General features: G+C 45.3%; 61 non-coding genes across 61 annotated transcripts; 22 read left to right on the top strand and 39 right to left on the bottom strand.

Moving 5' to 3' along the window:
* Nucleotides 1–667: 667 nt before the first annotated feature.
* Trnae-uuc lies at nucleotides 668–739 on the bottom strand. The gene has a single exon. It is a non-coding gene; the product is annotated as a tRNA-Glu (tRNA).
* A 17-nt stretch (nucleotides 740–756) lies between these two features.
* Trnaf-gaa lies at nucleotides 757–829 on the bottom strand. Its single transcript has one exon. It is a non-coding gene; the product is annotated as a tRNA-Phe (tRNA).
* Nucleotides 830–981: 152 nt separating this feature from the next.
* Trnap-agg lies at nucleotides 982–1,053 on the top strand. Its single transcript has one exon. It is a non-coding gene; the product is annotated as a tRNA-Pro (tRNA).
* A 518-nt stretch (nucleotides 1,054–1,571) lies between these two features.
* On the bottom strand, nucleotides 1,572–1,643 carry Trnae-uuc. Its single transcript has one exon. It is a non-coding gene; the product is annotated as a tRNA-Glu (tRNA).
* Nucleotides 1,644–1,660: 17 nt separating this feature from the next.
* Trnaf-gaa lies at nucleotides 1,661–1,733 on the bottom strand. The gene has a single exon. It is a non-coding gene; the product is annotated as a tRNA-Phe (tRNA).
* A 152-nt stretch (nucleotides 1,734–1,885) lies between these two features.
* Trnap-agg lies at nucleotides 1,886–1,957 on the top strand. Its single transcript has one exon. It is a non-coding gene; the product is annotated as a tRNA-Pro (tRNA).
* Nucleotides 1,958–2,475: 518 nt separating this feature from the next.
* Nucleotides 2,476–2,547, bottom strand: Trnae-uuc. The gene has a single exon. It is a non-coding gene; the product is annotated as a tRNA-Glu (tRNA).
* A 17-nt stretch (nucleotides 2,548–2,564) lies between these two features.
* Nucleotides 2,565–2,637, bottom strand: Trnaf-gaa. The gene has a single exon. It is a non-coding gene; the product is annotated as a tRNA-Phe (tRNA).
* Nucleotides 2,638–2,789: 152 nt separating this feature from the next.
* On the top strand, nucleotides 2,790–2,861 carry Trnap-agg. The gene has a single exon. It is a non-coding gene; the product is annotated as a tRNA-Pro (tRNA).
* A 607-nt stretch (nucleotides 2,862–3,468) lies between these two features.
* Trnaf-gaa lies at nucleotides 3,469–3,541 on the bottom strand. The gene has a single exon. It is a non-coding gene; the product is annotated as a tRNA-Phe (tRNA).
* A 152-nt stretch (nucleotides 3,542–3,693) lies between these two features.
* Trnap-agg lies at nucleotides 3,694–3,765 on the top strand. The gene has a single exon. It is a non-coding gene; the product is annotated as a tRNA-Pro (tRNA).
* A 518-nt stretch (nucleotides 3,766–4,283) lies between these two features.
* Trnae-uuc lies at nucleotides 4,284–4,355 on the bottom strand. Its single transcript has one exon. It is a non-coding gene; the product is annotated as a tRNA-Glu (tRNA).
* Nucleotides 4,356–4,372: 17 nt separating this feature from the next.
* On the bottom strand, nucleotides 4,373–4,445 carry Trnaf-gaa. The gene has a single exon. It is a non-coding gene; the product is annotated as a tRNA-Phe (tRNA).
* Nucleotides 4,446–4,597: 152 nt separating this feature from the next.
* Trnap-agg lies at nucleotides 4,598–4,669 on the top strand. The gene has a single exon. It is a non-coding gene; the product is annotated as a tRNA-Pro (tRNA).
* Nucleotides 4,670–5,187: 518 nt separating this feature from the next.
* Trnae-uuc lies at nucleotides 5,188–5,259 on the bottom strand. Its single transcript has one exon. It is a non-coding gene; the product is annotated as a tRNA-Glu (tRNA).
* Nucleotides 5,260–5,276: 17 nt separating this feature from the next.
* Trnaf-gaa lies at nucleotides 5,277–5,349 on the bottom strand. Its single transcript has one exon. It is a non-coding gene; the product is annotated as a tRNA-Phe (tRNA).
* Nucleotides 5,350–5,501: 152 nt separating this feature from the next.
* Trnap-agg lies at nucleotides 5,502–5,573 on the top strand. The gene has a single exon. It is a non-coding gene; the product is annotated as a tRNA-Pro (tRNA).
* Nucleotides 5,574–6,091: 518 nt separating this feature from the next.
* Trnae-uuc lies at nucleotides 6,092–6,163 on the bottom strand. The gene has a single exon. It is a non-coding gene; the product is annotated as a tRNA-Glu (tRNA).
* Nucleotides 6,164–6,180: 17 nt separating this feature from the next.
* On the bottom strand, nucleotides 6,181–6,253 carry Trnaf-gaa. The gene has a single exon. It is a non-coding gene; the product is annotated as a tRNA-Phe (tRNA).
* A 152-nt stretch (nucleotides 6,254–6,405) lies between these two features.
* On the top strand, nucleotides 6,406–6,477 carry Trnap-agg. The gene has a single exon. It is a non-coding gene; the product is annotated as a tRNA-Pro (tRNA).
* A 518-nt stretch (nucleotides 6,478–6,995) lies between these two features.
* On the bottom strand, nucleotides 6,996–7,067 carry Trnae-uuc. Its single transcript has one exon. It is a non-coding gene; the product is annotated as a tRNA-Glu (tRNA).
* A 17-nt stretch (nucleotides 7,068–7,084) lies between these two features.
* Trnaf-gaa lies at nucleotides 7,085–7,157 on the bottom strand. Its single transcript has one exon. It is a non-coding gene; the product is annotated as a tRNA-Phe (tRNA).
* A 152-nt stretch (nucleotides 7,158–7,309) lies between these two features.
* Trnap-agg lies at nucleotides 7,310–7,381 on the top strand. Its single transcript has one exon. It is a non-coding gene; the product is annotated as a tRNA-Pro (tRNA).
* A 518-nt stretch (nucleotides 7,382–7,899) lies between these two features.
* On the bottom strand, nucleotides 7,900–7,971 carry Trnae-uuc. The gene has a single exon. It is a non-coding gene; the product is annotated as a tRNA-Glu (tRNA).
* Nucleotides 7,972–8,213: 242 nt separating this feature from the next.
* Nucleotides 8,214–8,285, top strand: Trnap-agg. Its single transcript has one exon. It is a non-coding gene; the product is annotated as a tRNA-Pro (tRNA).
* Nucleotides 8,286–8,803: 518 nt separating this feature from the next.
* Trnae-uuc lies at nucleotides 8,804–8,875 on the bottom strand. The gene has a single exon. It is a non-coding gene; the product is annotated as a tRNA-Glu (tRNA).
* Nucleotides 8,876–8,892: 17 nt separating this feature from the next.
* On the bottom strand, nucleotides 8,893–8,965 carry Trnaf-gaa. Its single transcript has one exon. It is a non-coding gene; the product is annotated as a tRNA-Phe (tRNA).
* A 152-nt stretch (nucleotides 8,966–9,117) lies between these two features.
* On the top strand, nucleotides 9,118–9,189 carry Trnap-agg. Its single transcript has one exon. It is a non-coding gene; the product is annotated as a tRNA-Pro (tRNA).
* A 518-nt stretch (nucleotides 9,190–9,707) lies between these two features.
* On the bottom strand, nucleotides 9,708–9,779 carry Trnae-uuc. Its single transcript has one exon. It is a non-coding gene; the product is annotated as a tRNA-Glu (tRNA).
* A 17-nt stretch (nucleotides 9,780–9,796) lies between these two features.
* On the bottom strand, nucleotides 9,797–9,869 carry Trnaf-gaa. Its single transcript has one exon. It is a non-coding gene; the product is annotated as a tRNA-Phe (tRNA).
* A 152-nt stretch (nucleotides 9,870–10,021) lies between these two features.
* On the top strand, nucleotides 10,022–10,093 carry Trnap-agg. Its single transcript has one exon. It is a non-coding gene; the product is annotated as a tRNA-Pro (tRNA).
* A 518-nt stretch (nucleotides 10,094–10,611) lies between these two features.
* Trnae-uuc lies at nucleotides 10,612–10,683 on the bottom strand. Its single transcript has one exon. It is a non-coding gene; the product is annotated as a tRNA-Glu (tRNA).
* A 17-nt stretch (nucleotides 10,684–10,700) lies between these two features.
* On the bottom strand, nucleotides 10,701–10,773 carry Trnaf-gaa. Its single transcript has one exon. It is a non-coding gene; the product is annotated as a tRNA-Phe (tRNA).
* A 152-nt stretch (nucleotides 10,774–10,925) lies between these two features.
* Nucleotides 10,926–10,997, top strand: Trnap-agg. Its single transcript has one exon. It is a non-coding gene; the product is annotated as a tRNA-Pro (tRNA).
* A 607-nt stretch (nucleotides 10,998–11,604) lies between these two features.
* Trnaf-gaa lies at nucleotides 11,605–11,677 on the bottom strand. Its single transcript has one exon. It is a non-coding gene; the product is annotated as a tRNA-Phe (tRNA).
* A 152-nt stretch (nucleotides 11,678–11,829) lies between these two features.
* Nucleotides 11,830–11,901, top strand: Trnap-agg. Its single transcript has one exon. It is a non-coding gene; the product is annotated as a tRNA-Pro (tRNA).
* Nucleotides 11,902–12,419: 518 nt separating this feature from the next.
* Trnae-uuc lies at nucleotides 12,420–12,491 on the bottom strand. Its single transcript has one exon. It is a non-coding gene; the product is annotated as a tRNA-Glu (tRNA).
* A 17-nt stretch (nucleotides 12,492–12,508) lies between these two features.
* Trnaf-gaa lies at nucleotides 12,509–12,581 on the bottom strand. Its single transcript has one exon. It is a non-coding gene; the product is annotated as a tRNA-Phe (tRNA).
* Nucleotides 12,582–13,323: 742 nt separating this feature from the next.
* Nucleotides 13,324–13,395, bottom strand: Trnae-uuc. Its single transcript has one exon. It is a non-coding gene; the product is annotated as a tRNA-Glu (tRNA).
* Nucleotides 13,396–13,412: 17 nt separating this feature from the next.
* On the bottom strand, nucleotides 13,413–13,485 carry Trnaf-gaa. Its single transcript has one exon. It is a non-coding gene; the product is annotated as a tRNA-Phe (tRNA).
* A 152-nt stretch (nucleotides 13,486–13,637) lies between these two features.
* On the top strand, nucleotides 13,638–13,709 carry Trnap-agg. Its single transcript has one exon. It is a non-coding gene; the product is annotated as a tRNA-Pro (tRNA).
* Nucleotides 13,710–14,227: 518 nt separating this feature from the next.
* Nucleotides 14,228–14,299, bottom strand: Trnae-uuc. Its single transcript has one exon. It is a non-coding gene; the product is annotated as a tRNA-Glu (tRNA).
* A 17-nt stretch (nucleotides 14,300–14,316) lies between these two features.
* Trnaf-gaa lies at nucleotides 14,317–14,389 on the bottom strand. The gene has a single exon. It is a non-coding gene; the product is annotated as a tRNA-Phe (tRNA).
* A 152-nt stretch (nucleotides 14,390–14,541) lies between these two features.
* On the top strand, nucleotides 14,542–14,613 carry Trnap-agg. The gene has a single exon. It is a non-coding gene; the product is annotated as a tRNA-Pro (tRNA).
* An 832-nt stretch (nucleotides 14,614–15,445) lies between these two features.
* On the top strand, nucleotides 15,446–15,517 carry Trnap-agg. The gene has a single exon. It is a non-coding gene; the product is annotated as a tRNA-Pro (tRNA).
* A 518-nt stretch (nucleotides 15,518–16,035) lies between these two features.
* On the bottom strand, nucleotides 16,036–16,107 carry Trnae-uuc. The gene has a single exon. It is a non-coding gene; the product is annotated as a tRNA-Glu (tRNA).
* Nucleotides 16,108–16,124: 17 nt separating this feature from the next.
* Trnaf-gaa lies at nucleotides 16,125–16,197 on the bottom strand. The gene has a single exon. It is a non-coding gene; the product is annotated as a tRNA-Phe (tRNA).
* A 152-nt stretch (nucleotides 16,198–16,349) lies between these two features.
* On the top strand, nucleotides 16,350–16,439 carry Trnap-ggg. The gene is given in 2 exon segments: nucleotides 16,350–16,385; nucleotides 16,404–16,439. It is a non-coding gene; the product is annotated as a tRNA-Pro (tRNA).
* A 518-nt stretch (nucleotides 16,440–16,957) lies between these two features.
* Nucleotides 16,958–17,029, bottom strand: Trnae-uuc. Its single transcript has one exon. It is a non-coding gene; the product is annotated as a tRNA-Glu (tRNA).
* Nucleotides 17,030–17,046: 17 nt separating this feature from the next.
* Trnaf-gaa lies at nucleotides 17,047–17,119 on the bottom strand. The gene has a single exon. It is a non-coding gene; the product is annotated as a tRNA-Phe (tRNA).
* A 152-nt stretch (nucleotides 17,120–17,271) lies between these two features.
* Nucleotides 17,272–17,343, top strand: Trnap-agg. The gene has a single exon. It is a non-coding gene; the product is annotated as a tRNA-Pro (tRNA).
* A 518-nt stretch (nucleotides 17,344–17,861) lies between these two features.
* On the bottom strand, nucleotides 17,862–17,933 carry Trnae-uuc. The gene has a single exon. It is a non-coding gene; the product is annotated as a tRNA-Glu (tRNA).
* Nucleotides 17,934–17,950: 17 nt separating this feature from the next.
* Nucleotides 17,951–18,023, bottom strand: Trnaf-gaa. The gene has a single exon. It is a non-coding gene; the product is annotated as a tRNA-Phe (tRNA).
* A 152-nt stretch (nucleotides 18,024–18,175) lies between these two features.
* Nucleotides 18,176–18,247, top strand: Trnap-agg. The gene has a single exon. It is a non-coding gene; the product is annotated as a tRNA-Pro (tRNA).
* A 518-nt stretch (nucleotides 18,248–18,765) lies between these two features.
* On the bottom strand, nucleotides 18,766–18,837 carry Trnae-uuc. Its single transcript has one exon. It is a non-coding gene; the product is annotated as a tRNA-Glu (tRNA).
* A 17-nt stretch (nucleotides 18,838–18,854) lies between these two features.
* Trnaf-gaa lies at nucleotides 18,855–18,927 on the bottom strand. Its single transcript has one exon. It is a non-coding gene; the product is annotated as a tRNA-Phe (tRNA).
* A 152-nt stretch (nucleotides 18,928–19,079) lies between these two features.
* Trnap-ggg lies at nucleotides 19,080–19,178 on the top strand. The gene is made up of 2 exons: nucleotides 19,080–19,115; nucleotides 19,143–19,178. It is a non-coding gene; the product is annotated as a tRNA-Pro (tRNA).
* Nucleotides 19,179–20,010: 832 nt separating this feature from the next.
* On the top strand, nucleotides 20,011–20,082 carry Trnap-agg. Its single transcript has one exon. It is a non-coding gene; the product is annotated as a tRNA-Pro (tRNA).
* A 518-nt stretch (nucleotides 20,083–20,600) lies between these two features.
* On the bottom strand, nucleotides 20,601–20,672 carry Trnae-uuc. Its single transcript has one exon. It is a non-coding gene; the product is annotated as a tRNA-Glu (tRNA).
* A 17-nt stretch (nucleotides 20,673–20,689) lies between these two features.
* Nucleotides 20,690–20,762, bottom strand: Trnaf-gaa. The gene has a single exon. It is a non-coding gene; the product is annotated as a tRNA-Phe (tRNA).
* Nucleotides 20,763–20,914: 152 nt separating this feature from the next.
* On the top strand, nucleotides 20,915–20,986 carry Trnap-agg. The gene has a single exon. It is a non-coding gene; the product is annotated as a tRNA-Pro (tRNA).
* The last annotated feature ends 17 nt before the right edge of the window (nucleotides 20,987–21,003 follow it).

Below are 21,003 nucleotides of genomic sequence, written 5' to 3'. Positions count from 1 at the left end.
CAATCGCATAACTCAAAAGACAAGCAATTCACTTTAGACATAGACGCTCGAAACACATTTTGACACTCTTTGAACACGGCTCATTGGTCTAGTCGTATGATTCTCGCTTAGGGTACGAGAGGTCCCGGGTTCGATTCCCGGATGAGCCCTAGAAGATCCATTCTGATTTTATTATTGTTGTCTATAATCACTTCAAGTGTTGCATTTCATGGGGATGTAGCTCAGATGGTAGAGCGCTCGCTTAGCATGCGAGAAGTACGGGGATCGATACCCTGCATCTCCAGTACCACATGTTTTGCCTAGCATTGCACAATTGCAGACTCTTTACGCCTCATAATGATCAGATGTGACCGTTTTTGCCTGGGACATTACGGGAAATCATCGATACCGACGCTTTGATCTTTTCCAATAATGCAATCTTTTTCGAAATACTGATTTTGACTCTCCCAAATACTACTAGATGGCAGGTACGAAAACTGCCACGCCGTCTGTTGCCTTCCACCCTACCGGGACCAACTCCAGAGGAACTTCCGCACCCCACACGGACCAACATCAAATTGGGATTATCTTTGCTGATTTCCAACTTGTTACTGTAACACCGGAAATATCCGCAAATAAACGAAAAGAATTGAAACAATAGAATTCCTGAATAAAACGTATCTCTCCGTTCCCATACCGGGAATCGAACCCGAGCCTCCTGGGTGAAAGCCAGGTATCCTAGCCACTAGACCATATGGGATTTTGAACGAAGATTCCTGCCGAAACCCGGGATCGAACCAGGGACCTTTAGATCTTCAGTCTAACGCTCTCCCAACTGAGCTATTTCGGCACATTCAAAATGTAAATCAAACAAGAATAGTCCGGGTGACGGCCAATCTTTTTCGTCACAGCTACAAAGTGAACCCAATCGCATAACTCAAAAGACAAGCAATTCACTTTAGACATAGACGCTCGAAACACATTTTGACACTCTTTGAACACGGCTCATTGGTCTAGTCGTATGATTCTCGCTTAGGGTGCGAGAGGTCCCGGGTTCGATTCCCGGATGAGCCCTAGAAGATCCATTCTGATTTTATTATTGTTGTCTATAATCACTTCAAGTGTTGCATTTCATGGGGATGTAGCTCAGATGGTAGAGCGCTCGCTTAGCATGCGAGAAGTACGGGGATCGATACCCTGCATCTCCAGTACCACATGTTTTGCCTAGCATTGCACAATTGCAGACTCTTTACGCCTCATAATGATCAGATGTGACCGTTTTTGCCTGGGACATTACGGGAAATCATCGATACCGACGCTTTGATCTTTTCCAATAATGCAATCTTTTTCGAAATACTGATTTTGACTCTCCCAAATACTACTAGATGGCAGGTACGAAAACTGCCACGCCGTCTGTTGCCTTCCACCCTACCGGGACCAACTCCAGAGGAACTTCCGCACCCCACACGGACCAACATCAAATTGGGATTATCTTTGCTGATTTCCAACTTGTTACTGTAACACCGGAAATATCCGCAAATAAACGAAAAGAATTGAAACAATAGAATTCCTGAATAAAACGTATCTCTCCGTTCCCATACCGGGAATCGAACCCGAGCCTCCTGGGTGAAAGCCAGGTATCCTAGCCACTAGACCATATGGGATTTTGAACGAAGATTCCTGCCGAAACCCGGGATCGAACCAGGGACCTTTAGATCTTCAGTCTAACGCTCTCCCAACTGAGCTATTTCGGCACATTCAAAATGTAAATCAAACAAGAATAGTCCGGGTGACGGCCAATCTTTTTCGTCACAGCTACAAAGTGAACCCAATCGCATAACTCAAAAGACAAGCAATTCACTTTAGACATAGACGCTCGAAACACATTTTGACACTCTTTGAACACGGCTCATTGGTCTAGTCGTATGATTCTCGCTTAGGGTGCGAGAGGTCCCGGGTTCGATTCCCGGATGAGCCCTAGAAGATCCATTCTGATTTTATTATTGTTGTCTATAATCACTTCAAGTGTTGCATTTCATGGGGATGTAGCTCAGATGGTAGAGCGCTCGCTTAGCATGCGAGAAGTACGGGGATCGATACCCTGCATCTCCAGTACCACATGTTTTGCCTAGCATTGCACAATTGCAGACTCTTTACGCCTCATAATGATCAGATGTGACCGTTTTTGCCTGGGACATTACGGGAAATCATCGATACCGACGCTTTGATCTTTTCCAATAATGCAATCTTTTTCGAAATACTGATTTTGACTCTCCCAAATACTACTAGATGGCAGGTACGAAAACTGCCACGCCGTCTGTTGCCTTCCACCCTACCGGGACCAACTCCAGAGGAACTTCCGCACCCCACACGGACCAACATCAAATTGGGATTATCTTTGCTGATTTCCAACTTGTTACTGTAACACCGGAAATATCCGCAAATAAACGAAAAGAATTGAAACAATAGAATTCCTGAATAAAACGTATCTCTCCGTTCCCATACCGGGAATCGAACCCGAGCCTCCTGGGTGAAAGCCAGGTATCCTAGCCACTAGACCATATGGGATTATGAACGAAGATTCCTGCCGAAACCCGGGATCGAACCAGGGACCTTTAGATCTTCAGTCTAACGCTCTCCCAACTGAGCTATTTCGGCACATTCAAAATGTAAATCAAACAAGAATAGTCCGGGTGACGGCCAATCTTTTTCGTCACAGCTACAAAGTGAACCCAATCGCATAACTCAAAAGACAAGCAATTCACTTTAGACATAGACGCTCGAAACACATTTTGACACTCTTTGAACACGGCTCATTGGTCTAGTCGTATGATTCTCGCTTAGGGTGCGAGAGGTCCCGGGTTCGATTCCCGGATGAGCCCTAGAAGATCCATTCTGATTTTATTATTGTTGGTTATAATCACTTCAAGTGTTGCATTTCATGGGGATGTAGCTCAGATGGTAGAGCGCTCGCTTAGCATGCGAGAAGTACGGGGATCGATACCCTGCATCTCCAGTACCACATGTTTTGCCTAGCATTGCACAATTGCAGACTCTTTACGCCTCATAATGATCAGATGTGACCGTTTTTGCCTGGGACATTACGGGAAATCATCGATACCGACGCTTTGATCTTTTCCAATAATGCAATCTTTTTCGAAATACTGATTTTGACTCTCCCAAATACTACTAGATGGCAGGTACGAAAACTGCCACGCCGTCTGTTGCCTTCCACCCTACCGGGACCAACTCCAGAGGAACTTCCGCACCCCACACGGACCAACATCAAATTGGGATTATCTTTGCTGATTTCCAACTTGTTACTGTAACACCGGAAATATCCGCAAATAAACGAAAAGAATTGAAACAATAGAATTCCTGAATAAAACGTATCTCTCCGTTCCCATACCGGGAATCGAACCCGAGCCTCCTGGGTGAAAGCCAGGTATCCTAGCCATTAGACCATATGGGATTTTGAACGAAGATTCCTGCCGAAACCCGGGATCGAACCAGGGACCTTTAGATCTTCAGTCTAACGCTCTCCCAACTGAGCTATTTCGGCACATTCAAAATGTAAATCAAACAAGAATAGTCCGGGTGACGGCCAATCTTTTTCGTCACAGCTACAAAGTGAACCCAATCGCATAACTCAAAAGACAAGCAATTCACTTTAGACATAGACGCTCGAAACACATTTTGACACTCTTTGAACACGGCTCATTGGTCTAGTCGTATGATTCTCGCTTAGGGTGCGAGAGGTCCCGGGTTCGATTCCCGGATGAGCCCTAGAAGATCCATTCTGATTTTATTATTGTTGTCTATAATCACTTCAAGTGTTGCATTTCATGGGGATGTAGCTCAGATGGTAGAGCGCTCGCTTAGCATGCGAGAAGTACGGGGATCGATACCCTGCATCTCCAGTACCACATGTTTTGCCTAGCATTGCACAATTGCAGACTCTTTACGCCTCATAATGATCAGATGTGACCGTTTTTGCCTGGGACATTACGGGAAATCATCGATACCGACGCTTTGATCTTTTCCAATAATGCAATCTTTTTCGAAATACTGATTTTGACTCTCCCAAATACTACTAGATGGCAGGTACGAAAACTGCCACGCCGTCTGTTGCCTTCCACCCTACCGGGACCAACTCCAGAGGAACTTCCGCACCCCACACGGACCAACATCAAATTGGGATTATCTTTGCTGATTTCCAACTTGTTACTGTAACACCGGAAATATCCGCAAATAAACGAAAAGAATTGAAACAATAGAATTCCTGAATAAAAAGTATCTCTCCGTTCCCATACCGGGAATCGAACCCGAGCCTCCTGGGTGAAAGCCAGGTATCCTAGCCACTAGACCATATGGGATTTTGAACGAAGATTCCTGCCGAAACCCGGGATCGAACCAGGGACCTTTAGATCTTCAGTCTAACGCTCTCCCAACTGAGCTATTTCGGCACATTCAAAATGTAAATCAAACAAGAATAGTCCGGGTGACGGCCAATCTTTTTCGTCACAGCTACAAAGTGAACCCAATCGCATAACTCAAAAGACAAGCAATTCACTTTAGACATAGACGCTCGAAACACATTTTGACACTCTTTGAACACGGCTCATTGGTCTAGTCGTATGATTCTCGCTTAGGGTGCGAGAGGTCCCGGGTTCGATTCCCGGATGAGCCCTAGAAGATCCATTCTGATTTTATTATTGTTGTCTATAATCACTTCAAGTGTTGCATTTCATGGGGATGTAGCTCAGATGGTAGAGCGCTCGCTTAGCATGCGAGAAGTACGGGGATCGATACCCTGCATCTCCAGTACCACATGTTTTGCCTAGCATTGCACAATTGCAGACTCTTTACGCCTCATAATGATCAGATGTGACCGTTTTTGCCTGGGACATTACGGGAAATCATCGATACCGACGCTTTGATCTTTTCCAATAATGCAATCTTTTTCGAAATACTGATTTTGACTCTCCCAAATACTACTAGATGGCAGGTACGAAAACTGCCACGCCGTCTGTTGCCTTCCACCCTACCGGGACCAACTCCAGAGGAACTTCCGCACCCCACACGGACCAACATCAAATTGGGATTATCTTTGCTGATTTCCAACTTGTTACTGTAACACCGGAAATATCCGCAAATAAACGAAAAGAATTGAAACAATAGAATTCCTGAATAAAACGTATCTCTCCGTTCCCATACCGGGAATCGAACCCGAGCCTCCTGGGTGAAAGCCAGGTATCCTAGCCACTAGACCATATGGGATTTTGAACGAAGATTCCTGCCGAAACCCGGGATCGAACCAGGGACCTTTAGATCTTCAGTCTAACGCTCTCCCAACTGAGCTATTTCGGCACATTCAAAATGTAAATCAAACAAGAATAGTCCGGGTGACGGCCAATCTTTTTCGTCACAGCTACAAAGTGAACCCAATCGCATAACTCAAAAGACAAGCAATTCACTTTAGACATAGACGCTCGAAACACATTTTGACACTCTTTGAACACGGCTCATTGGTCTAGTCGTATGATTCTCGCTTAGGGTGCGAGAGGTCCCGGGTTCGATTCCCGGATGAGCCCTAGAAGATCCATTCTGATTTTATTATTGTTGGTTATAATCACTTCAAGTGTTGCATTTCATGGGGATGTAGCTCAGATGGTAGAGCGCTCGCTTAGCATGCGAGAAGTACGGGGATCGATACCCTGCATCTCCAGTACCACATGTTTTGCCTAGCATTGCACAATTGCAGACTCTTTACGCCTCATAATGATCAGATGTGACCGTTTTTGCCTGGGACATTACGGGAAATCATCGATACCGACGCTTTGATCTTTTCCAATAATGCAATCTTTTTCGAAATACTGATTTTGACTCTCCCAAATACTACTAGATGGCAGGTACGAAAACTGCCACGCCGTCTGTTGCCTTCCACCCTACCGGGACCAACTCCAGAGGAACTTCCGCACCCCACACGGACCAACATCAAATTGGGATTATCTTTGCTGATTTCCAACTTGTTACTGTAACACCGGAAATATCCGCAAATAAACGAAAAGAATTGAAACAATAGAATTCCTGAATAAAACGTATCTCTCCGTTCCCATACCGGGAATCGAACCCGAGCCTCCTGGGTGAAAGCCAGGTATCCTAGCCACTAGACCATATGGGATTTTGAACGAAGATTCCTGCCGAAACCCGGGATCGAACCAGGGACCTTTAGATCTTCAGTCTAACGCTCTCCCAACTGAGCTATTTCGGCACATTCAAAATGTAAATCAAACAAGAATAGTCCGGGTGACGGCCAATCTTTTTCGTCACAGCTACAAAGTGAACCCAATCGCATAACTCAAAAGACAAGCAATTCACTTTAGACATAGACGCTCGAAACACATTTTGACACTCTTTGAACACGGCTCATTGGTCTAGTCGTATGATTCTCGCTTAGGGTGCGAGAGGTCCCGGGTTCGATTCCCGGATGAGCCCTAGAAGATCCATTCTGATTTTATTATTGTTGTCTATAATCACTTCAAGTGTTGCATTTCATGGGGATGTAGCTCAGATGGTAGAGCGCTCGCTTAGCATGCGAGAAGTACGGGGATCGATACCCTGCATCTCCAGTACCACATGTTTTGCCTAGCATTGCACAATTGCAGACTCTTTACGCCTCATAATGATCAGATGTGACCGTTTTTGCCTGGGACATTACGGGAAATCATCGATACCGACGCTTTGATCTTTTCCAATAATGCAATCTTTTTCGAAATACTGATTTTGACTCTCCCAAATACTACTAGATGGCAGGTACGAAAACTGCCACGCCGTCTGTTGCCTTCCACCCTACCGGGACCAACTCCAGAGGAACTTCCGCACCCCACACGGACCAACATCAAATTGGGATTATCTTTGCTGATTTCCAACTTGTTACTGTAACACCGGAAATATCCGCAAATAAACGAAAAGAATTGAAACAATAGAATTCCTGAATAAAAAGTATCTCTCCGTTCCCATACCGGGAATCGAACCCGAGCCTCCTGGGTGAAAGCCAGGTATCCTAGCCACTAGACCATATGGGATTTTGAACGAAGATTCCTGCCGAAACCCGGGATCGAACCAGGGACCTTTAGATCTTCAGTCTAACGCTCTCCCAACTGAGCTATTTCGGCACATTCAAAATGTAAATCAAACAAGAATAGTCCGGGTGACGGCCAATCTTTTTCGTCACAGCTACAAAGTGAACCCAATCGCATAACTCAAAAGACAAGCAATTCACTTTAGACATAGACGCTCGAAACACATTTTGACACTCTTTGAACACGGCTCATTGGTCTAGTCGTATGATTCTCGCTTAGGGTGCGAGAGGTCCCGGGTTCGATTCCCGGATGAGCCCTAGAAGATCCATTCTGATTTTATTATTGTTGTCTATAATCACTTCAAGTGTTGCATTTCATGGGGATGTAGCTCAGATGGTAGAGCGCTCGCTTAGCATGCGAGAAGTACGGGGATCGATACCCTGCATCTCCAGTACCACATGTTTTGCCTAGCATTGCACAATTGCAGACTCTTTACGCCTCATAATGATCAGATGTGACCGTTTTTGCCTGGGACATTACGGGAAATCATCGATACCGACGCTTTGATCTTTTCCAATAATGCAATCTTTTTCGAAATACTGATTTTGACTCTCCCAAATACTACTAGATGGCAGGTACGAAAACTGCCACGCCGTCTGTTGCCTTCCACCCTACCGGGACCAACTCCAGAGGAACTTCCGCACCCCACACGGACCAACATCAAATTGGGATTATCTTTGCTGATTTCCAACTTGTTACTGTAACACCGGAAATATCCGCAAATAAACGAAAAGAATTGAAACAATAGAATTCCTGAATAAAACGTATCTCTCCGTTCCCATACCGGGAATCGAACCCGAGCCTCCTGGGTGAAAGCCAGGTATCCTAGCCACTAGACCATATGGGATTTTGAACGAAGATTCCTGCCGAAACCCGGGATAGAACCAGGGACCTTTAGATCTTCAGTCTAACGCTCTCCCAACTGAGCTATTTCGGCACATTCAAAATGTAAATCAAACAAGAATAGTCCGGGTGACGGCCAATCTTTTTCGTCACAGCTACAAAGTGAACCCAATCGCATAACTCAAAAGACAAGCAATTCACTTTAGACATAGACGCTCGAAACACATTTTGACACTCTTTGAACACGGCTCATTGGTCTAGTCGTATGATTCTCGCTTAGGGTGCGAGAGGTCCCGGGTTCGATTCCCGGATGAGCCCTAGAAGATCCATTCTGATTTTATTATTGTTGTCTATAATCACTTCAAGTGTTGCATTTCATGGGGATGTAGCTCAGATGGTAGAGCGCTCGCTTAGCATGCGAGAAGTACGGGGATCGATACCCTGCATCTCCAGTACCACATGTTTTGCCTAGCATTGCACAATTGCAGACTCTTTACGCCTCATAATGATCAGATGTGACCGTTTTTGCCTGGAACATTACGGGAAATCATCGATACCGACGCTTTGATCTTTTCCAATAATGCAATCTTTTTCGAAATACTGATTTTGACTCTCCCAAATACTACTAGATGGCAGGTACGAAAACTGCCACGCCGTCTGTTGCCTTCCACCCTACCGGGACCAACTCCAGAGGAACTTCCGCACCCCACACGGACCAACATCAAATTGGGATTATCTTTGCTGATTTCCAACTTGTTACTGTAACACCGGAAATATCCGCAAATAAACGAAAAGAATTGAAACAATAGAATTCCTGAATAAAACGTATCTCTCCGTTCCCATACCGGGAATCGAACCCGAGCCTCCTGGGTGAAAGCCAGGTATCCTAGCCACTAGACCATATGGGATTTTGAACGAAGATTCCTGCCGAAACCCGGGATCGAACCAGGGACCTTTAGATCTTCAGTCTAACGCTCTCCCAACTGAGCTATTTCGGCACATTCAAAATGTAAATCAAACAAGAATAGTCCGGGTGACGGCCAATCTTTTTCGTCACAGCTACAAAGTGAACCCAATCGCATAACTCAAAAGACAAGCAATTCACTTTAGACATAGACGCTCGAAACACATTTTGACACTCTTTGAACACGGCTCATTGGTCTAGTCGTATGATTCTCGCTTAGGGTGCGAGAGGTCCCGGGTTCGATTCCCGGATGAGCCCTAGAAGATCCATTCTGATTTTATTATTGTTGTCTATAATCACTTCAAGTGTTGCATTTCATGGGGATGTAGCTCAGATGGTAGAGCGCTCGCTTAGCATGCGAGAAGTACGGGGATCGATACCCTGCATCTCCAGTACCACATGTTTTGCCTAGCATTGCACAATTGCAGACTCTTTACGCCTCATAATGATCAGATGTGACCGTTTTTGCCTGGGACATTACGGGAAATCATCGATACCGACGCTTTGATCTTTTCCAATAATGCAATCTTTTTCGAAATACTGATTTTGACTCTCCCAAATACTACTAGATGGCAGGTACGAAAACTGCCACGCCGTCTGTTGCCTTCCACCCTACCGGGACCAACTCCAGAGGAACTTCCGCACCCCACACGGACCAACATCAAATTGGGATTATCTTTGCTGATTTCCAACTTGTTACTGTAACACCGGAAATATCCGCAAATAAACGAAAAGAATTGAAACAATAGAATTCCTGAATAAAACGTATCTCTCCGTTCCCATACCGGGAATCGAACCCGAGCCTCCTGGGTGAAAGCCAGGTATCCTAGCCACTAGACCATATGGGATTTTGAACGAAGATTCCTGCCGAAACCCGGGATCGAACCAGGGACCTTTAGATCTTCAGTCTAACGCTCTCCCAACTGAGCTATTTCGGCACATTCAAAATGTAAATCAAACAAGAATAGTCCGGGTGACGGCCAATCTTTTTCGTCACAGCTACAAAGTGAACCCAATCGCATAACTCAAAAGACAAGCAATTCACTTTAGACATAGACGCTCGAAACACATTTTGACACTCTTTGAACACGGCTCATTGGTCTAGTCGTATGATTCTCGCTTAGGGTGCGAGAGGTCCCGGGTTCGATTCCCGGATGAGCCCTAGAAGATCCATTCTGATTTTATTATTGTTGTCTATAATCACTTCAAGTGTTGCATTTCATGGGGATGTAGCTCAGATGGTAGAGCGCTCGCTTAGCATGCGAGAAGTACGGGGATCGATACCCTGCATCTCCAGTACCACATGTTTTGCCTAGCATTGCACAATTGCAGACTCTTTACGCCTCATAATGATCAGATGTGACCGTTTTTGCCTGGGACATTACGGGAAATCATCGATACCGACGCTTTGATCTTTTCCAATAATGCAATCTTTTTCGAAATACTGATTTTGACTCTCCCAAATACTACTAGATGGCAGGTACGAAAACTGCCACGCCGTCTGTTGCCTTCCACCCTACCGGGACCAACTCCAGAGGAACTTCCGCACCCCACACGGACCAACATCAAATTGGGATTATCTTTGCTGATTTCCAACTTGTTACTGTAACACCGGAAATATCCGCAAATAAACGAAAAGAATTGAAACAATAGAATTCCTGAATAAAACGTATCTCTCCGTTCCCATACCGGGAATCGAACCCGAGCCTCCTGGGTGAAAGCCAGGTATCCTAGCCACTAGACCATATGGGATTTTGAACGAAGATTCCTGCCGAAACCCGGGATCGAACCAGGGACCTTTAGATCTTCAGTCTAACGCTCTCCCAACTGAGCTATTTCGGCACATTCAAAATGTAAATCAAACAAGAATAGTCCGGGTGACGGCCAATCTTTTTCGTCACAGCTACAAAGTGAACCCAATCGCATAACTCAAAAGACAAGCAATTCACTTTAGACATAGACGCTCGAAACACATTTTGACACTCTTTGAACACGGCTCATTGGTCTAGTCGTATGATTCTCGCTTAGGGTGCGAGAGGTCCCGGGTTCGATTCCCGGATGAGCCCTAGAAGATCCATTCTGATTTTATTATTGTTGTCTATAATCACTTCAAGTGTTGCATTTCATGGGGATGTAGCTCAGATGGTAGAGCGCTCGCTTAGCATGCGAGAAGTACGGGGATCGATACCCTGCATCTCCAGTACCACATGTTTTGCCTAGCATTGCACAATTGCAGACTCTTTACGCCTCATAATGATCAGATGTGACCGTTTTTGCCTGGGACATTACGGGAAATCATCGATACCGACGCTTTGATCTTTTCCAATAATGCAATCTTTTTCGAAATACTGATTTTGACTCTCCCAAATACTACTAGATGGCAGGTACGAAAACTGCCACGCCGTCTGTTGCCTTCCACCCTACCGGGACCAACTCCAGAGGAACTTCCGCACCCCACACGGACCAACATCAAATTGGGATTATCTTTGCTGATTTCCAACTTGTTACTGTAACACCGGAAATATCCGCAAATAAACGAAAAGAATTGAAACAATAGAATTCCTGAATAAAACGTATCTCTCCGTTCCCATACCGGTAATCGAACCCGAGCCTCCTGGGTGAAAGCCAGGTATCCTAGCCACTAGACCATATGGGATTTTGAACGAAGATTCCTGCCGAAACCCGGGATCGAACCAGGGACCTTTAGATCTTCAGTCTAACGCTCTCCCAACTGAGCTATTTCGGCACATTCAAAATGTAAATCAAACAAGAATAGTCCGGGTGACGGCCAATCTTTTTCGTCACAGCTACAAAGTGAACCCAATCGCATAACTCAAAAGACAAGCAATTCACTTTAGACATAGACGCTCGAAACACATTTTGACACTCTTTGAACACGGCTCATTGGTCTAGTCGTATGATTCTCGCTTAGGGTGCGAGAGGTCCCGGGTTCGATTCCCGGATGAGCCCTAGAAGATCCATTCTGATTTTATTATTGTTGTCTATAATCACTTCAAGTGTTGCATTTCATGGGGATGTAGCTCAGATGGTAGAGCGCTCGCTTAGCATGCGAGAAGTACGGGGATCGATACCCTGCATCTCCAGTACCACATGTTTTGCCTAGCATTGCACAATTGCAGACTCTTTACGCCTCATAATGATCAGATGTGACCGTTTTTGCCTGGGACATTACGGGAAATCATCGATACCGACGCTTTGATCTTTTCCAATAATGCAATCTTTTTCGAAATACTGATTTTGACTCTCCCAAATACTACTAGATGGCAGGTACGAAAACTGCCACGCCGTCTGTTGCCTTCCACCCTACCGGGACCAACTCCAGAGGAACTTCCGCACCCCACACGGACCAACATCAAATTGGGATTATCTTTGCTGATTTCCAACTTGTTACTGTAACACCGGAAATATCCGCAAATAAACGAAAAGAATTGAAACAATAGAATTCCTGAATAAAACGTATCTCTCCGTTCCCATACCGGGAATCGAACCCGAGCCTCCTGGGTGAAAGCCAGGTATCCTAGCCACTAGACCATATGGGATTTTGAACGAAGATTCCTGCCGAAACCCGGGATCGAACCAGGGACCTTTAGATCTTCAGTCTAACGCTCTCCCAACTGAGCTATTTCGGCACATTCAAAATGTAAATCAAACAAGAATAGTCCGGGTGACGGCCAATCTTTTTCGTCACAGCTACAAAGTGAACCCAATCGCATAACTCAAAAGACAAGCAATTCACTTTAGACATAGACGCTCGAAACACATTTTGACACTCTTTGAACACGGCTCATTGGTCTAGTCGTATGATTCTCGCTTAGGGTGCGAGAGGTCCCGGGTTCGATTTCCGGATGAGCCCTAGAAGATCCATTCTGATTTTATTATTGTTGTCTATAATCACTTCAAGTGTTGCATTTCATGGGGATGTAGCTCAGATGGTAGAGCGCTCGCTTAGCATGCGAGAAGTACGGGGATCGATACCCTGCATCTCCAGTACCACATGTTTTGCCTAGCATTGCACAATTGCAGACTCTTTACGCCTCATAATGATCAGATGTGACCGTTTTTGCCTGGGACATTACGGGAAATCATCGATACCGACGCTTTGATCTTTTCCAATAATGCAATCTTTTTCGAAATACTGATTTTGACTCTCCCAAATACTACTAGATGGCAGGTACGAAAACTGCCACGCCGTCTGTTGCCTTCCACCCTACCGGGACCAACTCCAGAGGAACTTCCGCACCCCACACGGACCAACATCAAATTGGGATTATCTTTGCTGATTTCCAACTTGTTACTGTAACACCGGAAATATCCGCAAATAAACGAAAAGAATTGAAACAATAGAATTCCTGAATAAAACGTATCTCTCCGTTCCCATACCGGGAATCGAACCCGAGCCTCCTGGGTGAAAGCCAGGTATCCTAGCCACTAGACCATATGGGATTTTGAACGAAGATTCCTGCCGAAACCCGGGATCGAACCAGGGACCTTTAGATCTTCAGTCTAACGCTCTCCCAACTGAGCTATTTCGGCACATTCAAAATGTAAATCAAACAAGAATAGTCCGGGTGACGGCCAATCTTTTTCGTCACAGCTACAAAGTGAACCCAATCGCATAACTCAAAAGACAAGCAATTCACTTTAGACATAGACGCTCGAAACACATTTTGACACTCTTTGAACACGGCTCATTGGTCTAGTCGTATGATTCTCGCTTAGGGTGCGAGAGGTCCCGGGTTCGATTCCCGGATGAGCCCTAGAAGATCCATTCTGATTTTATTATTGTTGTCTATAATCACTTCAAGTGTTGCATTTCATGGGGATGTAGCTCAGATGGTAGAGCGCTCGCTTAGCATGCGAGAAGTACGGGGATCGATACCCTGCATCTCCAGTACCACATGTTTTGCCTAGCATTGCACAATTGCAGACTCTTTACGCCTCATAATGATCAGATGTGACCGTTTTTGCCTGGGACATTACGGGAAATCATCGATACCGACGCTTTGATCTTTTCCAATAATGCAATCTTTTTCGAAATACTGATTTTGACTCTCCCAAATACTACTAGATGGCAGGTACGAAAACTGCCACGCCGTCTGTTGCCTTCCACCCTACCGGGACCAACTCCAGAGGAACTTCCGCACCCCACACGGACCAACATCAAATTGGGATTATCTTTGCTGATTTCCAACTTGTTACTGTAACACCGGAAATATCCGCAAATAAACGAAAAGAATTGAAACAATAGAATTCCTGAATAAAACGTATCTCTCCGTTCCCATACCGGGAATCGAACCCGAGCCTCCTGGGTGAAAGCCAGGTATCCTAGCCACTAGACCATATGGGATTTTGAACGAAGATTCCTGCCGAAACCCGGGATCGAACCAGGGACCTTTAGATCTTCAGTCTAACGCTCTCCCAACTGAGCTATTTCGGCACATTCAAAATGTAAATCAAACAAGAATAGTCCGGGTGACGGCCAATCTTTTTCGTCACAGCTACAAAGTGAACCCAATCGCATAACTCAAAAGACAAGCAATTCACTTTAGACATAGACGCTCGAAACACATTTTGACACTCTTTGAACACGGCTCATTGGTCTAGTCGTATGATTCTCGCTTAGGGTGCGAGAGGTCCCGGGTTCGATTCCCGGATGAGCCCTAGAAGATCCATTCTGATTTTATTATTGTTGTCTATAATCACTTCAAGTGTTGCATTTCATGGGGATGTAGCTCAGATGGTAGAGCGCTCGCTTAGCATGCGAGAAGTACGGGGATCGATACCCTGCATCTCCAGTACCACATGTTTTGCCTAGCATTGCACAATTGCAGACTCTTTACGCCTCATAATGATCAGATGTGACCGTTTTTGCCTGGGACATTACGGGAAATCATCGATACCGACGCTTTGATCTTTTCCAATAATGCAATCTTTTTCGAAATACTGATTTTGACTCTCCCAAATACTACTAGATGGCAGGTACGAAAACTGCCACGCCGTCTGTTGCCTTCCACCCTACCGGGACCAACTCCAGAGGAACTTCCGCACCCCACACGGACCAACATCAAATTGGGATTATCTTTGCTGATTTCCAACTTGTTACTGTAACACCGGAAATATCCGCAAATAAACGAAAAGAATTGAAACAATAGAATTCCTGAATAAAACGTATCTCTCCGTTCCCATACCGGGAATCGAACCCAAGCCTCCTGGGTGAAAGCCAGGTATCCTAGCCACTAGACCATATGGGATTTTGAACGAAGATTCCTGCCGAAACACGGGATAGAACCAGGGACCTTTAGATCTTCAGTCTAACGCTCTCCCAACTGAGCTATTTCGGCACATTCAAAATGTAAATCAAACAAGAATAGTCCGGGTGACGGCCAATCTTTTTCGTCACAGCTACAAAGTGAACCCAATCGCATAACTCAAAAGACAAGCAATTCACTTTAGACATAGACGCTCGAAACACATTTTGACACTCTTTGAACACGGCTCATTGGTCTAGTCGTATGATTCTCGCTTAGGGTGCGAGAGGTCCCGGGTTCGATTCCCGGATGAGCCCTAGAAGATCCATTCTGATTTTATTATTGTTGTCTATAATCACTTCAAGTGTTGCATTTCATGGGGATGTAGCTCAGATGGTAGAGCGCTCGCTTAGCATGCGAGAAGTACGGGGATCGATACCCTGCATCTCCAGTACCACATGTTTTGCCTAGCATTGCACAATTGCAGACTCTTTACGCCTCATAATGATCAGATGTGACCGTTTTTGCCTGGGACATTACGGGAAATCATCGATACCGACGCTTTGATCTTTTCCAATAATGCAATCTTTTTCGAAATACTGATTTTGACTCTCCCAAATACTACTAGATGGCAGGTACGAAAACTGCCACGCCGTCTGTTGCCTTCCACCCTACCGGGACCAACTCCAGAGGAACTTCCGCACCCCACACGGACCAACATCAAATTGGGATTATCTTTGCTGATTTCCAACTTGTTACTGTAACACCGGAAATATCCGCAAATAAACGAAAAGAATTGAAACAATAGAATTCCTGAATAAAACGTATCTCTCCGTTCCCATACCGGGAATCGAACCCGAGCCTCCTGGGTGAAAGCCAGGTATCCTAGCCACTAGACCATATGGGATTTTGAACGAAGATTCCTGCCGAAACCCGGGATCGAACCAGGGACCTTTAGATCTTCAGTCTAACGCTCTCCCAACTGAGCTATTTCGGCACATTCAAAATGTAAATCAAACAAGAATAGTCCGGGTGACGGCCAATCTTTTTCGTCACAGCTACAAAGTGAACCCAATCGCATAACTCAAAAGACAAGCAATTCACTTTAGACATAGACGCTCGAAACACATTTTGACACTCTTTGAACACGGCTCATTGGTCTAGTCGTATGATTCTCGCTTGGGGGGGGGGGAGGTGCGAGGGTGCGAGAGGTCCCGGGTTCGATTCCCGGATGAGCCCTAGAAGATCCATTCTGATTTTATTATTGTTGTCTATAATCACTTCAAGTGTTGCATTTCATGGGGATGTAGCTCAGATGGTAGAGCGCTCGCTTAGCATGCGAGAAGTACGGGGATCGATACCCTGCATCTCCAGTACCACATGTTTTGCCTAGCATTGCACAATTGCAGACTCTTTACGCCTCATAATGATCAGATGTGACCGTTTTTGCCTGGGACATTACGGGAAATCATCGATACCGACGCTTTGATCTTTTCCAATAATGCAATCTTTTTCGAAATACTGATTTTGACTCTCCCAAATACTACTAGATGGCAGGTACGAAAACTGCCACGCCGTCTGTTGCCTTCCACCCTACCGGGACCAACTCCAGAGGAACTTCCGCACCCCACACGGACCAACATCAAATTGGGATTATCTTTGCTGATTTCCAACTTGTTACTGTAACACCGGAAATATCCGCAAATAAACGAAAAGAATTGAAACAATAGAATTCCTGAATAAAACGTATCTCTCCGTTCCCATACCGGGAATCGAACCCGAGCCTCCTGGGTGAAAGCCAGGTATCCTAGCCACTAGACCATATGGGATTTTGAACGAAGATTCCTGCCGAAACCCGGGATCGAACCAGGGACCTTTAGATCTTCAGTCTAACGCTCTCCCAACTGAGCTATTTCGGCACATTCAAAATGTAAATCAAACAAGAATAGTCCGGGTGACGGCCAATCTTTTTCGTCACAGCTACAAAGTGAACCCAATCGCATAGCTCAAAAGACAAGCAATTCACTTTAGACATAGACGCTCGAAACACATTTTGACACTCTTTGAACACGGCTCATTGGTCTAGTCGTATGATTCTCGCTTAGGGTGCGAGAGGTCCCGGGTTCGATTCCCGGATGAGCCCTAGAAGATCCATTCTGATTTTATTATTGTTGTCTATAATCACTTCAAGTGTTGCATTTCATGGGGATGTAGCTCAGATGGTAGAGCGCTCGCTTAGCATGCGAGAAGTACGGGGATCGATACCCTGCATCTCCAGTACCACATGTTTTGCCTAGCATTGCACAATTGCAGACTCTTTACGCCTCATAATGATCAGATGTGACCGTTTTTGCCTGGGACATTACGGGAAATCATCGATACCGACGCTTTGATCTTTTCCAATAATGCAATCTTTTTCGAAATACTGATTTTGACTCTCCCAAATACTACTAGATGGCAGGTACGAAAACTGCCACGCCGTCTGTTGCCTTCCACCCTACCGGGACCAACTCCAGAGGAACTTCCGCACCCCACACGGACCAACATCAAATTGGGATTATCTTTGCTGATTTCCAACTTGTTACTGTAACACCGGAAATATCCGCAAATAAACGAAAAGAATTGAAACAATAGAATTCCTGAATAAAACGTATCTCTCCGTTCCCATACCGGGAATCGAACCCGAGCCTCCTGGGTGAAAGCCAGGTATCCTAGCCACTAGACCATATGGGATTTTGAACGAAGATTCCTGCCGAAACCCGGGATCGAACCAGGGACCTTTAGATCTTCAGTCTAACGCTCTCCCAACTGAGCTATTTCGGCACATTCAAAATGTAAATCAAACAAGAATAGTCCGGGTGACGGCCAATCTTTTTCGTCACAGCTACAAAGTGAACCCAATCGCATAACTCAAAAGACAAGCAATTCACTTTAGACATAGACGCTCGAAACACATTTTGACACTCTTTGAACACGGCTCATTGGTCTAGTCGTATGATTCTCGCTTAGGGTGCGAGAGGTCCCGGGTTCGATTCCCGGATGAGCCCTAGAAGATCCATTCTGATTTTATTATTGTTTTCTATAATCACTTCAAGTGTTGCATTTCATGGGGATGTAGCTCAGATGGTAGAGCGCTCGCTTAGCATGCGAGAAGTACGGGGATCGATACCCTGCATCTCCAGTACCACATGTTTTGCCTAGCATTGCACAATTGCAGACTCTTTACGCCTCATAATGATCAGATGTGACCGTTTTTGCCTGGGACATTACGGGAAATCATCGATACCGACGCTTTGATCTTTTCCAATAATGCAATCTTTTTCGAAATACTGATTTTGACTCTCCCAAATACTACTAGATGGCAGGTACGAAAACTGCCACGCCGTCTGTTGCCTTCCACCCTACCGGGACCAACTCCAGAGGAACTTCCGCACCCCACACGGACCAACATCAAATTGGGATTATCTTTGCTGATTTCCAACTTGTTACTGTAACACCGGAAATATCCGCAAATAAACGAAAAGAATTGAAACAATAGAATTCCTGAATAAAACGTATCTCTCCGTTCCCATACCGGGAATCGAACCCGAGCCTCCTGGGTGAAAGCCAGGTATCCTAGCCACTAGACCATATGGGATTTTGAACGAAGATTCCTGCCGAAACCCGGGATCGAACCAGGGACCTTTAGATCTTCAGTCTAACGCTCTCCCAACTGAGCTATTTCGGCACATTCAAAATGTAAATCAAACAAGAATAGTCCGGGTGACGGCCAATCTTTTTCGTCACAGCTACAAAGTGAACCCAATCGCATAACTCAAAAGACAAGCAATTCACTTTAGACATAGACGCTCGAAACACATTTTGACACTCTTTGAACACGGCTCATTGGTCTAGTCGTATGATTCTCGCTTGGGGGGGGGGGGAGGTGCGAGGGTGCGAGGGTGCGAGAGGTCCCGGGTTCGATTCCCGGATGAGCCCTAGAAGATCCATTCTGATTTTATTATTGTTGTCTATAATCACTTCAAGTGTTGCATTTCATGGGGATGTAGCTCAGATGGTAGAGCGCTCGCTTAGCATGCGAGAAGTACGGGGATCGATACCCTGCATCTCCAGTACCACATGTTTTGCCTAGCATTGCACAATTGCAGACTCTTTACGCCTCATAATGATCAGATGTGACCGTTTTTGCCTGGGACATTACGGGAAATCATCGATACCGACGCTTTGATCTTTTCCAATAATGCAATCTTTTTCGAAATACTGATTTTGACTCTCCCAAATACTACTAGATGGCAGGTACGAAAACTGCCACGCCGTCTGTTGCCTTCCACCCTACCGGGACCAACTCCAGAGGAACTTCCGCACCCCACACGGACCAACATCAAATTGGGATTATCTTTGCTGATTTCCAACTTGTTACTGTAACACCGGAAATATCCGCAAATAAACGAAAAGAATTGAAACAATAGAATTCCTGAATAAAACGTATCTCTCCGTTCCCATACCGGGAATCGAACCCGAGCCTCCTGGGTGAAAGCCAGGTATCCTAGCCACTTGACCATATGGGATTTTGAACGAAGATTCCTGCCGAAACCCGGGAACGAACCAGGGACCTTTAGATCTTCAGTCTAACGCTCTCCCAACTGAGCTATTTCGGCACATTCAAAATGTAAATCAAACAAGAATATTCCGGGTGACGGCCAATCTTTTTCGTCACAGCTACAAAGTGAACCCAATCGCATAACTCAAAAGACAAGCAATTCACTTTAGACATAGACGCTCGAAACACATTTTGACACTCTTTGAACACGGCTCATTGGTCTAGTCGTATGATTCTCGCTTAGGGTGCGAGAGGTCCCGGGTTCGATTCCCGGATGAGCCCTAGAAGATCCATTCTGATTTTATTATTGTTGTCTATAATCACTTCAAGTGTTGCATTTCATGGGGATGTAGCTCAGATGGTAGAGCGCTCGCTTAGCATGCGAGAAGTACGGGGATCGATACCCTGCATCTCCAGTACCACATGTTTTGCCTAGCATTGCACAATTGCAGACTCTTTACGCCTCATAATGATCAGATGTGACCGTTTTTGCCTGGGACATTACGGGAAATCATCGATACCGACGCTTTGATCTTTTCCAATAATGCAATCTTTTTCGAAATACTGATTTTGACTCTCCCAAATACTACTAGATGGCAGGTACGAAAACTGCCACGCCGTCTGTTGCCTTCCACCCTACCGGGACCAACTCCAGAGGAACTTCCGCACCCCACACGGACCAACATCAAATTGGGATTATCTTTGCTGATTTCCAACTTGTTACTGTAACACCGGAAATATCCGCAAATAAACGAAAAGAATTGAAACAATAGAATTCCTGAATAAAAAGTATCTCTCCGTTCCCATACCGGGAATCGAACCCGAGCCTCCTGGGTGAAAGCCAGGTATCCTAGCCACTAGACCATATGGGATTTTGAACGAAGATTCCTGCCGAAACCCGGGATCGAACCAGGGACCTTTAGATCTTCAGTCTAACGCTCTCCCAACTGAGCTATTTCGGCACATTCAAAATGTAAATCAAACAAGAATAGTCCGGGTGACGGCCAATCTTTTTCGTCACAGCTACAAAGTGAACCCAATCGCATAACTCAAAAGACAAGCAATTCACTTTAGACATAGACGCTCGAAACACATTTTGACACTCTTTGAACACGGCTCATTGGTCTAGTCGTATGATTCTCGCTTAGGGTGCGAGAGGTCCCGGGTTCGATTCCCGGATGAGCCCTAGAAGATCCATTCTGA

The sequence above is a fragment of the Daphnia pulicaria genome, chromosome 7 (genome assembly GCF_021234035.1).
Source record: "Daphnia pulicaria isolate SC F1-1A chromosome 7, SC_F0-13Bv2, whole genome shotgun sequence".
Classification (NCBI taxonomy): domain Eukaryota; kingdom Metazoa; phylum Arthropoda; class Branchiopoda; order Diplostraca; family Daphniidae; genus Daphnia; species Daphnia pulicaria.
This window is presented reverse-complemented; position numbering and strand designations above follow the sequence as displayed.